Source organism: Lissotriton vulgaris, chromosome 5, assembly GCF_964263255.1.
Source record: "Lissotriton vulgaris chromosome 5, aLisVul1.2, whole genome shotgun sequence".
Taxonomy (NCBI): domain Eukaryota; kingdom Metazoa; phylum Chordata; class Amphibia; order Caudata; family Salamandridae; genus Lissotriton; species Lissotriton vulgaris.
In genome coordinates, this window is record NC_141693.1 from 484,081,127 (window position 1) to 484,097,386 (window position 16,260).

Consider the following 16,260-nt stretch of genomic DNA (forward strand, 5'->3'; position numbering starts at 1 on the left):
ACTGTTACCAAGATTATACAGTCTAATACAGTCCCCAGAATACTCAATTAACTTAAAAAGGAATCATGAAATAAGTGAACTTAAAAAGGAATCATGAAATAAGGTTAATACCACCAACAATGTGGAGGGAATTTTCAGGGGGGGCAAAACCTCCAGCAATTCTGACCCAAGGGGGGGTCTTCGGGGGCTAATCCCCCCAGCAATATAGAGGCAAACCTGGGGCTGGGGGATAATCCCCCAGCAATGTTGAAGCAAACATGGGGCTGAGGGGTAAATACCCCCAACAATGTAGAAGCAAACCTGGGGCTAATACCCCCAGCAATGTTGATGCAAACATGGGGTAGGGGGATAATACCCCAAGCAATGTGTACCTGAACAGTGTAACTGGTGCTCATGCAAAGTGCCTCAATACCTACAGGTGGAGTACATGCAGGAATTCTTTAAAAAAAGAACCAAAGGTCATTGAGCAGGAAATGCATTCATACACTGTGGCAGCAAATGTAGCTGGCAACTTTGAGGAATGGGCAGAGTGTAGATGCTGGTGCTCTAGGAACTGTTGAAAAACAAATAAAGCCTCATCTTCTAGTAAATGGTCCATTAAAAACATGCGAAATACTCAGGTGCTGATGCACAAACATGACGGACCAGCCACACTCAGCTGCTCATGGAATGTATGTGTGTGTGTGTAAGCTGTCACAGCCTGGGAAGACACATACAACGGGGGAGCTGAAGCCTATAGAGCCCAATTTGTGTTCACTTTGATCAGAAATTGTTATGAATAGGCTTGGATTAGCTATGTGTAAAATTGGACCTTGGTCAATGGTCCGGGGTACCAGGGTCACCTGTGGGCCATGGTTTTGGGACCTCTGTAAAACACACAACGCAACTGATTTACTTCAACAGCCGTCACCAGGCCATTGCAATGTGGCGCAAGTATGTAGTCCGCTCACCAGCTGTGCTGTAAATTGAGGCTGGGGGACAGCCTTTGGAGCATACTCACCTTTGCGCACAGCCTTGCGTGCCTTGACAGAAATAGTGTCATCACCCCCACCCACTCATCACTTTCAGGTAATGGCAGGTGCAGGGAGGTTGTGTTGTATGTTGGGGCCTTGCAGGAAGGCAAGTCTCATTTGGACAGTCAAACCTAAACACCACCATCTTGATCGAGATCAGTGTGCCTTTGTGAAACCTCACTTGATGGCTAAAAGCACAGAGGCTATAATGAAAAATATTATAACCAAATGATTGCCTTTTACTTTCAGAGTGCCTGAGCATCATTCAGATCCCAATCCGACCATGGATCCCTAGCATGTTGTGCATGTCCAATGAGGGAATGTCATCATAAGGTAGGTACACATAGCCTGCTAAAATGGTATTGGAAACACACTTTTGATGGTGGCGCAGAAATTGTCCTAACCACACATATGTATGTATCACAAAGTTAATGCATGAGTCCACCACAACACACACTGAAACATCGCAGGGTAACAGAACTGCAATGTATACACAAACATATGGTATTGTGATACCTCTGTGTACATTAAAGCCCAGACAACACACTACTCCACAGACCCTGCCACTCTGCACTGATTTCTGTGCCTCCCAATACAACAACCTAGAAGTGGTTCTGTCACATTCGTCTTTGTATTATTTGTATATACCATACCTTGAACATTCAAATTTAAATAAATATGTACACAACACCTCTCACATACATGGCATGTACAAATATACTGTACTCATCTCCTCCTCAGTAGAAGTCAAGCCTAACATGTCAAATGGACCACTCCCATCACCAGTTTCACCCTCAGTCATGTATTGGACTGCACTCATATCACTACGTGCAGCATCACAGCCCACTCTGTCATGCTCACTTAATACAACCACACATCTAAAACAAATGCATCCACAGATTCAAAAACAACAGACATCATCTATACAACCCCTCACATGTCACTGTTCAGCACCCTAATTTTTTGTAACTGGTGTATACCCTTCACACACATATCCACTTTGTTACAAATGACAAGTTTGACCTTGTCACACTGTGGCCCTGTCACATCAACACCTCAGTTCCATGCTCCATACCTCCTTTGTAACCTTCACTTTAACAACTACCTTTATCAATTATAATGCCCTGTCGGAGTCATACCTCACCGTAGTGACAGACTACAGCTCTCATCTCCTGCCAGAATCAAACCTTTTCTACCTGGTCATACACCGATCTCATCTACCTATTCCTATCCAAAACATGCAAAGGATTTAACCAGGCTCACATACTCTGATTCACACTCTCATATGTTTAACCACTCACATTGGGTGAATGTGAATACCTCATGTCTCCTACACAAGATCTGCCTATGAACTTAACCAATACCTTACACTCTCTGACAATCACTACATTTGTACTGCCACCATGACGTATGAATCTCCACTTCATCTTAAAATTAGAAGGACAGGATGCCCCAGGCTTGTGCTGCTTCCTCAGGTCCCTGGGGAGGGGTACCTGGCGGGAGGCCCACGGGCCCGTGCCACTGCATCAGGAACCTGCACAAGACACAACAGGCCGGGAGCGAGCGGTGCGCATAGGAAGTTTGGGCCTGACATTAGCAATCCTCTGCTGGGTCCTTTAGAACTCTGGAGCATAGCCCGCGCTGGCAAATACATACCTACAGAAGCACTGTATGAAGGCCCCTGCCGACAGCGCTGTTGTTCATCCTGGGGTGCGCCTATGTGTTGGTGAGTGTCTGCCTGGTGTGCGCTTGGCATGGTGCTGGGATGCCTGTATTGAGGGCTAGTTGGGCCGGGATTCACTGGGCTGTGGCGCAGGCTGCGAGGTGGCCATGCCTGGGGATACACTGGTCTGGGGTGCCTCCTAGCAATCAGCGGGTGCTATTGTGGAGCAGTCAACATGCCAACATAAACTGTGCACTGACTGTGATTTTACCAGCTATGGCTGGCCAGGAGTGAGCGGTGCCCTTAGGAACATCGGGCCTGACATTAGCAGTCTTCCTCGGGCCCTTGAGAACTCCAGAGCATAGATTGCACAGGCAAATACATACCTGCAGAAGCACTGTGGGAAGGCCCCCGCCGACTGCACTGTTGTTCACCTGGGGGTGCAGCTGTGGGCTGGTGAGCATCTGCCAGCTGCGTGCTTGGCCTGCTGCTCGGGTGCTCGTTTTGAGGGCCAGCCATGGTGGGCCGGGACGTGTTGGGCTGTGGCGCAGGCCCGCGGGGCTCTGCCTGGGGGTACACTGGTCTGGGGCACCTTCTAACATTCAGCTGACGCTATTGTGGAGCAACCAACGCCCCAACATAAATTGCACACTGACTGTGAAATAACCAGCCTTGGACAAAACAGACATACAACAACCCAAACTGAAAATCGATAAACGTGCAACACGCCAAATAGAAGGGGGAACTGAGACCGCTGCTTAGTCTTGCGGAGCTGAGTCAGTCCCAATGCAGGATGACAGGCTAAAATCCATGCTGAAAGAATTAAAGGCAAGCCTACAAGCAATTGACTCTAAGCATGACTCCCTGAGTGCGCATATGGACCATTTGAGGCAGAGGGTTGAGAAGCATGAGACCCGGCTTGACGCCATCGAAACAAGGATATCAGACTCGGATGACCGCCAAGCTAAGTTGCATGAACAGTTGCTACAGATGGATTAAGTTCTCAACCTGATAAAGGCCAAAAACGAGGACTTGGAAACAAGATCTCATCGTAACAACATGAGTATCATTGGGATGCCAGAGATGACAAATATCTCAAATATGGAGCAATATGTGGAGTCAATGTTTAAAGACCTACTTGGCAAAAACCTTTCCAGCATGTTCCTTGTGGAGCATCCTCACCGTACTCTGGGCCTCAAACCACCAAATGAGGCTCCACAACGCCCAATCCATGTTCCTCTCTTGAACTCCAGAGACCGGGACACTGTCCTGCGCATGGCTGGCGAACAAGGCTCAGTTAAGTACCAAGGTAACACCTTATCCTTGTACCCGGATTTCACCCAATTGGTTTAAGCAGCACGTTGCAAATTTGCTCCAGCAAAAAAATTAATTTAGGAATCCGGAACGAAATATATCCTTCCCTATCCTGCTAAATTTATGGTGCAAACTGACTTCAAACCTTTCATTTTCATGAACGCTCGAGCAGCAATGAAATTTGCCAAGAATATTGCGGACCCATGCCCAAGCCTGAAACATGTGAATTGTGCCACATCGGAAGATCGTCTGAGCGATAATGACTAAATGTGAAATCTTCTGTATTCGGATAAGCCAGGTTCCAAACTAAATTGGCTTGGCCACTCAGCCTTAACTGGCAGGGGTGTTTGCTGGCGACTCATCTCTCTCTATGGGATAATTCCTGTATAGAACTTTGCGCTATTCCACTACTCTACATTTATTGGGGGGGCATGGGGGGATACTTACTCAACATGTTTGGGGGGTTGGTGTGGGAGGAGGGGGGCTGTTTTAATTGTTGTTGTTTAATGTTGCAGACTGTCCAACTGAAAGGACCACAAATACGTAGCTTCAATGTGACACCCATTGCAGCTATAGAGACACACAGTGTTCAGACACACACCTTCACATACCTGGTTCCACTTAATATAGGCGACACGCAGATCTAAATATCTGGGACTGCACCATACTAAAACCCTGAAATGGCTGGCATGAACTTCTTGAAGTGCATCACATGGAATGTGCACGGCCTAAAAGACCATAGAAAAGCGAGATTAGTGCATTCTTATCTGGCTAGACACATGGCTGACATCTGTCTCAATCAAGAGACTGACCTAATCGACACATCCCTACCTAAACTGAAGGCCAACAGATGGTCAGAAATACACGCCTCGACCTACTCCAACTACTCAAGGGGGGTGGCAATTCTAATTTGTAAGGGTCTCCCAAAGACAACTGAGACAGTCACCATAGGCCTGGTGGGCTGATACATAATGTTGAGCGGCAAGCTATTTGGTCAGCACATCACTCTAGCTAACACATATGGACCAAACACAGATGATCCTGAATTTTTTCAGCAGATGTGGCAGGTTGTTCAAACTATGGGACACAATGCTATACTGTGGGGAGGCGACTTCAATGTTGTTTTATCAGAACACGCTAACAGGGTGGGTGCATCTAGGCCACATCATCCACAGTCCACTGCCACGCTCCCCCTTATAATGGATGACCATTATCTGGTTAACACCTGGCGTGTCTTGAACTCGAATGCCAGAGAGGGCACCTGTGTGTACCAACATAACAGAGACTGGTCCAGACTGGACTTTTTGCTCAGATCCAGAGATATCCACAGATGGGTCATAGACGCGGTGCACTGTCCGCGTAGATTGTCAGACCATGCACCTGTGGTATTCCGACTTCAAATTCCTGGACCATATATACAGTCCTTCAAATGGCGCCTACCTTAGCACGCATTGCTGGACACAATATTCAAATAAGAGATCCGCACCAAAATAAATGATTAGTTCAAACACAACATGGGCTTAGTAGACTCATCGTGCATGATGTGGGAGGCCTTTAAAATTGTAATTTGGGGGGAGTGTATAGCCCTGCAGGCCAGGGTTCTGAGAGACATCTGCAACTGTCTCGCGAAACTAGAGAAAGAAATTCGAGGCTTTGAATAACAGTATTTTCAATCCCAAACACCTGACATACTGGCCAAAATCAGTGGGAAGGTAAAAGCATACCAAGAGCAGGCTGAAAGGGAAATTACATTTTTACACAAATATGCACAGGCCCGTAAATACGGGGAGGGAGACAGACCCTGTAAGACACTGGCAAACTTACTTAAACTGCCTGGAGGCTCCAAATATATCACTAAGCTCCATCCAGCAGAGGCTCCCCCAGTTCACTTGCCCACAGATATCCTGGACACAATGAAAACGTATTATGCTCAATTGTAGACTTCCAGGGCCACCCCATCAGAATCAGATATAACAAAATACTTTGCTTAAATTGAATACTGTGGCTCAGGAGTGCTCACCGTGAATACCTGGATGAGCCCTTTACTGTTAGATATTCAAAAAGTCACCCAGAGTCTGCCTGGCCATAAGGCTCCTGGAGCGACGGCACAACTGACGATTTTTATAAACAATACGCAGCCTTGCTGGCCCCCCGATTGCTGGAGGTGTACCATTAGGCAATGCAAGAAGGGTCACTCCTGCCATCAATGTGAGAGGCCATCATCATAACGCCATTCAAGCTGGGAAAAGACCCAACTTCATGTGACTCATACCACCCATTATCCTTAGTAAAGGAACCCTCGGCGCGCAAATTGGTCACCCATAAATACACTATTACCCAGCGCAAATCACCGATAACCACACCAAGCGCGCGCGTCGCCTTGGACTTAGACACAGAGGAAACTATTTCAGATGAACAGTGGGCATTTTGCTGCGAGCAACTAGAAAACCTTTCACCAAACTACCACCTTAGACTCATACATTTTAAATACTTGCGTTGTCTATATCGGACCCCAACACAATTACACCGCATGGGACTGCGACCATTTACAAAATGCTGGCGCTGCAGAGTGCCACAAGCAAATTTTCTTCACTTGGCCTGGGACTGTCGATCTATTGCTAACTTCTGGATTGGAATCGTCCGGCACATAGAGGACATTACAGGGAACAGCCTACCGCACACTCCCCTGTTGGCATTGCTGGGATACGTACGGAGCTGAGCACAGGGAGACATCTCTCGGTGTTGTATAGTATTTTAGGACCCTATTGTAATTTTCCCAATTCATGCTGTTATATAGGTACAAATCACCATATCCTTATATAGGCATAGAAATCATAACCATATTTAGACATAGCTCATACAGTCCAAATAAGGCAGGGCTACTTCCACTAGTTCCGAAAATCCACAACTATTTCTTGAAAAACTCCGCAATCAGCAGCTAGGGACTTCCCCTTGCTCGAATACTGACTTGTCCAAGAACTCATGGAGTTTTCAAAGAACTAAGACTCTTTGATGACATTTTTATGTCCACCTTTACGTCAAACTCGGCACCTTCAAAGTATAAATATGCCCACACTTGCCAGAAAAACACATGATGGTTTGGAGCAGTTCGACAATCTACTTGCCCGATGCATCCTGCTACAGCAAGTGCCGAAGGAAGTCGACCCTCCAGCAGACGCACTGAGAGAGACGCTGTCTTTTCTCCTGCCGTGAAATCTAGCTCCAGTGTTTCTAAGCTACCCGTGCGGGTTGTTGGGAAATCAAGTCCTGAGATTGACCTTCTTCATTCTAAACCAACGTACAGAGCTGATTAGACCCTAAGAGAAATCTTGGATAGATTCTTGGCAAAGAAATACTAAATGTATGCTACACCTCACTTACTTCTTCCCTCCGACTAAGCTTAGGTTAGGTACATCAGGGTAGGCGTATTTTAGAAGCACCAGTTGAGTACTTTTTAGCCTTTGTTATTTATGTATGTATTTATCTATGGTTTGGGAACCATACAATGCTCTTACAGTATTATTTTTTTCTACTCTTTTTACTGTATGCATTATATTTTGCAGCCAGTTTTACGATTGTAGCAGTTCATATCTTATGCTTGAAAAAGAAGACTGTTCAATAAAACCTTTTATTGAAAACGCCCATCTATCTATTTCTCTGCACCTCTGGTGAAACGAAGCTGGCCTGATTGACTGAGTAAAATATCTATCTATTGTTTCCACGACTCTGAAGATCAGTTTTATCTTGGGAAACTAAATCCCTTCTTGTGAATTCAAGAAAGTTTCTAGTGACCTCTGAGCTAACTGACACTCACAATTAAGTCTAGTATATTTCGATAGAGACCTAGTAGACGTAAGTCCTACGTCACATCTATAGGATAAATTATTCCAATGAGCAGACCCTATTGGAAATATAGGAACTACACTACATGACACCCAACATTTGGTAAGGCACTAATTTAACACTAGATACTAGAGTATCTCAGTCATGCTTTTCACAGAGACCCATTTGTCCCGTAAAATACTCCAATAGACATCTGGAGTGGGTTAAAGGATAAAATATCCGCCTTAAACTGAGTAGGTCGAAAAATCCTATTTAATTAGTTTTGGGTTTTGTTCAACGTTGAAGGATAGAGTGTTCCAAAATATTGTGCACATTATCTTTATTTCCTTGAAACTTGCTCTGCAAAGACATTCAACAAAATGTTGAATAGTGACGAATAAAACAGTAGAGATGCAGTAATTGCAAAGCAACCAGGTTTTGAGGTTACAGGTTTCCGACATGACGACCCGGATGCTATAATAATCCCAGAAAATGTAAGGAAAACCATAGCTATAAAGCTCATAGAAAATAGCCTATCAGCTGGTAGGGTAATTTTCGTCATAGAGGCACATGAATATCGGCAGACAGAGGTATTCTAATCATGGATTATCTTTCCACAAGCAAATCCAACAACACAAGTGTTCCACTTCTATAAGATAGAGTAACACCCAGTGGAATACGTTCCTTTAGAGGACATTGAAATTCCACGAAATTACCAAGAGCATCAGCTCTGGTTTAAAGGCGCCCTACAACATCAAAATCACATTACCAGGCTCGGTCCACTAGGTAGACCAGGAGCAACATGGCCAGTACTAGCCAGATATACACCACATCCTGCCATTGAACACATGACAGGTCCAGAACTATTAGCTCAGCTAAAACAATTAATTAAAATCCATAGACAATTAGTACAAAATGTCATGCGGACGTTAACAGTCCAACCTCCTATAAGGATTCCACAGCACACCCCTCATCAGGAGAACAACAAAAAAAATTACACCACAGACTATACAATCAGTCATCAGTAAATTGCCCACAAAAAGGGAATAAATTCCGTTCTGGTTAGCTCAAAAAATTACTCAAATTGAGGCAGTATTTCCCGATAGTACACCTCATGAGAAACACAGGATTCTAACAATCTGTTTACCAATGGGGATTGCACCACACCTGGCGGACTGTGACACTTGGGTACAGTCTTTGCTGCAATCTACAGAAAAACTCATGGTGCTGTCAATGGCGGTGATACCAGATGTCCTGAAGCAGTTTCAAAATGAATACGGGGCAGAGCCTGCTTTAAATCTCGGTATGAAGTAACTGAAAGATTTTAAACAGGTCTCAGCTATAATATTACCGAATATATATTACCGAATATTAAAGGTGCAGCAGCTTCAGTGGCAATCCGCCAAAAACTAAAAGAACTATCAGAAAATCCTGAAAAAGTTTTTATTAAAAACACTCTCACTACTAAAAAGAAGTGAGAAAACACTAAACAGACACTTCCTAAAGAAAAGCGTTCTCAATCAAGAGGTAGATCTCCTCAAAAGGAGCCCTCTGAAAAGAGGTATAACCTCAGAAACAGGGATAACTTGAGAAAGCCTGATAGATATCAAGATACTGATACACGTTCTTCTCATACCTTTCAGACTTCCTCGCAGAAATCCAAAAGAAGAGGACGATCAGAACACAAGGAAGGACGGGTGAAGTCCAAAGACGGTCAACACGTTCCAAAAAATAAGAAAACTCAATTCACCAAAAAGAAGGTAGCAAGTCTTAAAATTAGCCATGCCGAGGATCTTGAGGACACAACTCAAGAACGGGGAGTGGGCCCAAACAATGCTGGATAGCGCAGCAGAGGTTACTATAGCTCGCAAGATCCTGAAGGATCATCTGGAGACAGTGGACCTGAATGAATGCATTCAGGCTGAAACTGCGGATACCAGGGTTAGTGTACCACATGAGTTATACGACGTAACACTCCGAATAAAGGGGGATATAACTAGGAAAATAAAAGCACTCTTTTGGGAAAAACTATCTAAGGGTAATGACATCCTTCTGGCTGAAAAAGACTGGCCTCCTGAATTTGTCCAGGATGAATTTGTCATGGCGAAGAGATCATTATGCCAGCCTTCTCAAATCATATTCCCATTCATAAAAAATACACCCATGCCAGAAAATGGGCTGTGGCCCAGGCTCCAGCATTATTTAAAAATAATGTGGGATGGGATGAGGATTCACCACAAGATCCAGTTAAAAATTCAACCAACTGCTCAGAAGCAGTATCCAGTTAAACAAGATTCTAAAAAGCAGGTCAGGGAGATCCTAGATCAACTTGAATACCAAGGGGTGATTGAAACATGCACCTCGTCCATAAACAGTCCTTTGTTTCCTGGCTCCAAACCAGACAATACATATTGTCTACTTTTGGAATACAGACATTTAAATTCCTGTTGCAAAACCTTTGCAGTACAAAATGCACACAGTGCAGCACTGATGAATAACATTGTGTGCAAAAAATACAAAACAACATTAGATATTTCAAACAGTTTCTTCTGTCAAAACATTGCACCTGAAAGCAGGTATTTGACCGCTTTCTCAATAATGGGGACACAACAACACTTTTGTCGCCTCTCCCAGGGATTCAAGAACAGTCCGGGGTTCTTTTCAGCCAGAGTAACAGAGTTATTACAAATGTACGATAATGTGGCATTATCTTATGTCGATGACATCTATCTTACAGATGATGACTTGGACAGACACTTGACGAGGGTGAAAATCATAATACTTGGAATCACCTCTGAAGGGTATAAATTCAACTTTAAAAAATCAAGAATTGCCCACCTCAACGTCCTATTCTTAGGATATGAACTTTCAAGTGAAGGCAAAAGCCTGGCTGCAAACTTTCTAGAAAAATATGTGCGGCTCCAACCTCCAAAAACGCTGAAAAGCTTACAGTCAGTTCTAGGAATCCTGAATTTCAGAAAAACGTACATTCTAAATTGCGCAGAAAGGGTTAAACCTCTCTACAAATTAATCAAACCTGATTTCAAACCTACTAATTAGACTCAAAAACACTCAGAAATTTTGCGTTCATTGCAAACAGACATGTTGGCAACAACACATTTACAGACACGCGTAAATGAACGCAACCTTATAATCCGAATCATCCCAGGGAGATGCAGATTCACATACCTAATCATTAGTGAAGGTGAAAACGTACCAATAACTTACAAATCACACTTGTACACACAAGCTGAAATGAAATTAACTTCAGCAGAAAAAATTCTGACAGCGGTTCAAACTGCGGTAGCAAAAGAGAGAGCACTCGCACAGGGTAAACGCAATAAAGTTGATACTCCTGTACCTGCCTTAGAGGCAGTGACAAAAGCAAGCATTCCAAATGCAAAAGCTCTACATCCGAGATGGATACAATGAGTTAATTATTTTGCTTCAACAGACGTTGAATACGTTTTTGACCCTTACTTGAAGACACAAGAATTTCTCCAATACAAACAAGAATGTCCTCTGGCCACTGAAATTCTGCCTCTAAAACATTATGGCTGTATAATATTTACAGACGGATTAGCACAGCCCACAATTGGGGTTAAACAAGCTTACAGTGCTGCGAGCGCGATTGTTAAAGGTTGCTGGCGCGATGGTAAATTCCGACCTATGGTCTCAAAAACTCAATCTCTCGGAGACTGTATAGCTCAGTGAGCTGAACTACAGGCTTTCAAGATGGCGCTTGAAAATACCAATCGCGAATTCCCCACACTCATAGTGTGTGATTCGTATTACTGCGTCCAGTCTTACAATTAATATCCTCAGAACTGGGTTCAAAATAGTTTTAAAGACGCAAAAGGGTGGTGCAATCAAGCATAAAATGCTTTGGGAACAAGTAGTTCTTTTACAGAAAGAAATACAAAAGACTCACGTGATCCATACACTGAGTCATCAGCGTGATGGCGTTCACGTTGATGGGAATTCATTGGCTGATGAAGCCGCGAAAGCAACAGTGCAAACGGCTTCCGTAGCCGCAATCACTCATTCAAAAACGAAAATAGACAGTGAAATAATGCAAACTGTCACTGCTTCAATAAAAGACAGTGGTAAAACACTACCAAAAGGATATCCACTCGTATATAACTGATGCAAATAATTTTTCTTTTGCTCGAATCCCTGGAGTGGGGATAGAGTAATCCCAAACATGGAACATAGATTAGGACTAATTTTAGCAGCACATGAAGGGCTTGCCTCTTCACACGCAGGTGTTTCTGCCACAGTTTCATTATTAAAACAATGATACTTGTGGCCGCCCATGAGGAAACAAACCATAAACTATGTTCTGGAATGTGAAATCTGCCAGAAAATGAAAGTATCAACAGTGAATTACCTGGATCACTGCGGTCCCCTTCAAAGGGATGGTAACTATAAATACATCATGGTCGCAGTGGATTCTTGCTCGAGATTCATTTGGATGTGGCCTCATCGCTCGGCTGATGCCCGAATTGTTATAAAAAATTTGCGTGTCTTTATCGGCACATATGCAATCGGCACGCTACATTCTGACCAAGGTATTGCGTTTTGCTCCAAAGCTTACAAAGAGTCCATGGCCAGCTTGGGCGTTATATTGCGGTACTCAAGTCCATTCCATCCTGAGGGAAATTCGGTTGTGGAAAGAAAAAACCATGACATAAAGCAATCTATAACAGTTAGGGTATTAGGCTCAGGTGACGGGTGGGTCAAACATCTAAAGTGTCCAACGCAGTCTTAATAACCTGCCAAGAAAATCTCTGGGTGGAATCACTCCATATGAAATCCTTTTTGGTACTAGAATGATGGTTGAAGACCTCGATCGTCATACTTCAGTGGAGGAAAAAAAACATTTGATATCAAAGATCGTTTGGCTGTTCTACAGGACTTATATGAAACAAGAAGAAGTCTAAGCAACACCGTACAAAAGCCAACTACCACTGAAGAAAAATCACCTGTTCCATCAAGACCTGTCTGGATTCCAAAGATTGGGGATCTGGTCAGAGAGAAAATAGCGAATAAGAAGGAATTTGGGCCTTCTTACAGAAAACCAGTACCTGTACTAGCAGTCCACGGATCAAGAACATTGTTTCTGCCGCCACTTGCTGGAAGAAAGGAGAACCGATCCGTATCAATTGACCTGGTAAAACCACACTATGTGGCAGATAATAAGTAGTAGGCCCAGTGGACTTCAAAGATGTAGCAGACAACCAAATCTAGCAACCATCCAAGAGGTTCAAACTGAAAGACTCATCACCTTTGAAGAATCTGCAGTGAGAAAAGAAGGACTATGCAACAAAGCCATGGAACTTGTGCCTCTTGAGACCCAAATAACAGTTTGTCAAGAAACTCTCGTCTGCAATGATGTAGCATCTGACTATACTAATAAGTCAAGGGAACAAGCAGCTCCAGCAATTTTAAATAATCCGGATGGGATACCAACTATTGACAGAACTGCCTCTGGCTATTTCATCAACTTTGATACATTTTCTGAGGATCCCAGTGAGCCTGAAACAAAGCCAACAAACAAAAATTTCAAGGAACAAGTAAAAGAACTTGGTCACCAGCTTGCAACTAATTATCTGACTTCACCGTGGGTTGAATTTTGGATTGTGTTAGGTGTACTTTTTCTCCTACTATGGCTCATTCTTGTTTTAAGTTTGGGAAAGCTGATAGATGGGAAGTATAGTAAAATGGACACAGCAAGTAAGAACATCAACTTGCTCTTGAAGCCACACAAATCATCTCATCGTGAAGAAAGAGACATGTCATCAGTGAACATCACAGCCGTTCCTCTACCTGGTGGAATAGCATGGGATAGAACTGATTACGACAGTTATGGCCCTGTCGAGCTGCTGAAGATTCTACACTAATTTAAGGTTTCCTTGAGTGAATTTGTTTCTCCGAGTACATTTTCTGATGATTGGGACTTTGAGACTGTTAATAACATGATGGCAGACTTAGACATGTCAGCAAAATTTGCAAAACGTGAATACTTAGAAGGTTCATCAAATAATGAAGAAATTTATTTTTTTATTCATTTTGGTCATCATTATTTGCACAAATCTGCAAACCCTACAAATGTTTTAACTTATAATCAATGTGAACATTGTCCAACACCTCCATAAAGGTAGCTCTAAAACATTCTATAGAAAATGTCCATACTTGACAGGTTTTAATGTCACAAATCCAGAAAGCTTTTACTTTAAAAATATTAATAAGACAGGGATGAAAAGTATTTTAACAAATACTAAACAAATTTATTCTGCGGCCTTTTATGCTCAATTGCCCACATTAGGCTTTGACTTTTGAAAAGACAACATTGAGACAAAAACAGTTTGGGGCACAAAAGACTGGCAGGTACAAGGTTCAGAAGCATTATTCAGAGCCTGCATCATTCCAGAACAAATACTGTTCTTAAATGAAACTGTTCAACAGACATCTTGTCTTGGCCTGGCTAAGATAAAAGATTTAAACAAACCGTCCATACCTAAGCCCACACCTGATAGTAACAGAACTACAGATGAGGAGGTAGACATAAATTATATTTTACAACAAAACAGAAGTATTCCTAAATAGAAAAAATGGTTAATCTGGCCCACAGACACGAATAACTTTCAAGATAGATTCCTGAACAAGACACAAGGGTTTACAGTAACTAGGCCAAATGAAAGATATGTCCAGAGACAACATTAAGGGATAATAACATCTTACAGTGTAAGAAAACTGTGCCTTGAATGGGTGCAAAAATCCACACTCCCAGATATAAAACAACACTTAACTTTACTTAAAGATGGCATTGACTTGCGAGAATTCTTACTTGGACCTCGCAAACCACGTCATAAACGTTTCATATACACTGGTATTTACGCTGCTTACAATGAAGCATGGAAAGTCACACAAATGGAAACTGCAGAACGAATACGAGAAATTGATTGTATTAATTTGAAGGAAGCTCTCTCTGTAGTTTACAATGGGTTAACAACTCTGTATTCCAGAATTTATTCTTTGGACAGCATCGTATCCTCTGCCGTATACATAATGGAACAGGACTTGCTAATGTTACAACATGGCCAGTCTCAATTACGTTCTATAATGCTGCTAGGCTGGACGTTACAAAACCTTTGTTCTGGCTATATGCCCTGGCGTCTAATCAACACCAAGTCATTATTTACTGTATTTAACCTTACAGATAAACAAATCTCTTTGGCACAGAGAGGAGCAGACTATATGGTGCTGAGCATAGAAAAACTAGAAAGATTACCATTAACCGTTTCTGAGAAACCATCCGTTGAATGGATAATACATGGCACCATCACGATACCAGTGACGATTTTCTTGTTTCCGTATTGCTTAAAACACATACCAGCAGGCCTGTATGAAATGTTGGGTAAAGAGTACATAAAGTCGACCTGGGATTTACCATACACACAAAAATGTTGGAGTGGGAAAAATTAGCTATTTCTTAGTGGCAAAACCACATTAAGCAGTACACTTCTGTATCAAGGCATTAATTTACATGGAGCCTGTGATCGTTCTTCAAACAACTTATCATGCCACCTGCAGGGTACCCCGGCAATGGAAGCTACATAATGCTGAATGATCACAGCTGTTGTGGAATGATGCCAGGGACAGCCTATCCGGTTAGTGTATCAGCCAGGGTCACTTGTTGTATGCAAGTATTGTTTCCAAAAACTAAGACAGATGGGGAGTCGCCACTATGGCCTTCTCTGAACATCTCTTCTATACGAATTGATGCTTTAAGCAAAATGAAAGCCATTCTTTTACAAAAAACTGTGTCACTGGCCTCGTCCAGAGAGACGTAGGATCTGAAAGTTGCAAGGTACTCTGCAGAGATACATGCATTATTATGAACAAACAACCCCATACATTTTGAAGAAATGTTAGGTTGTATCTTAAACATGTCTGATACCAGCGGTATTGTACATGTATTTAAGATGATTTTTTCGGGACTGTTAGCTCCCTTTGAAGCAGTCCTGGGCATTTTTCCTAACTTCCTGCATTCTGTGTTCGACGGCCTGCCTCTCATCTTGGGACTCGTAGCAGGGATAGTATTTTTATTTCTTCTTCGTTACTGCAAGTCCAGTCACCAGCGATACCCAAATTACCATGGAGAATGCTCTTCTGGCAATGCAGTATTTGTGAAAAAATAACACAGATCCTTGGCTTGGCTCATTTGAGAGATCTGAATACCACATGGTTCCTGTCATTCACACCAATCTGGCAAGATTGCATCTTACCTGTTTTACGATACCTGCTTTGTGGAGAGTAATGCGTGTTAGATATCTGTCTAACCCTTCCATCGGCAATGCCAACGAATGTTCCGCTTTACTGGGTCCGGTAACAGCTCATGTATTATGTTGCACCCAACGGCTACCAATCCAGATGATGGCATTC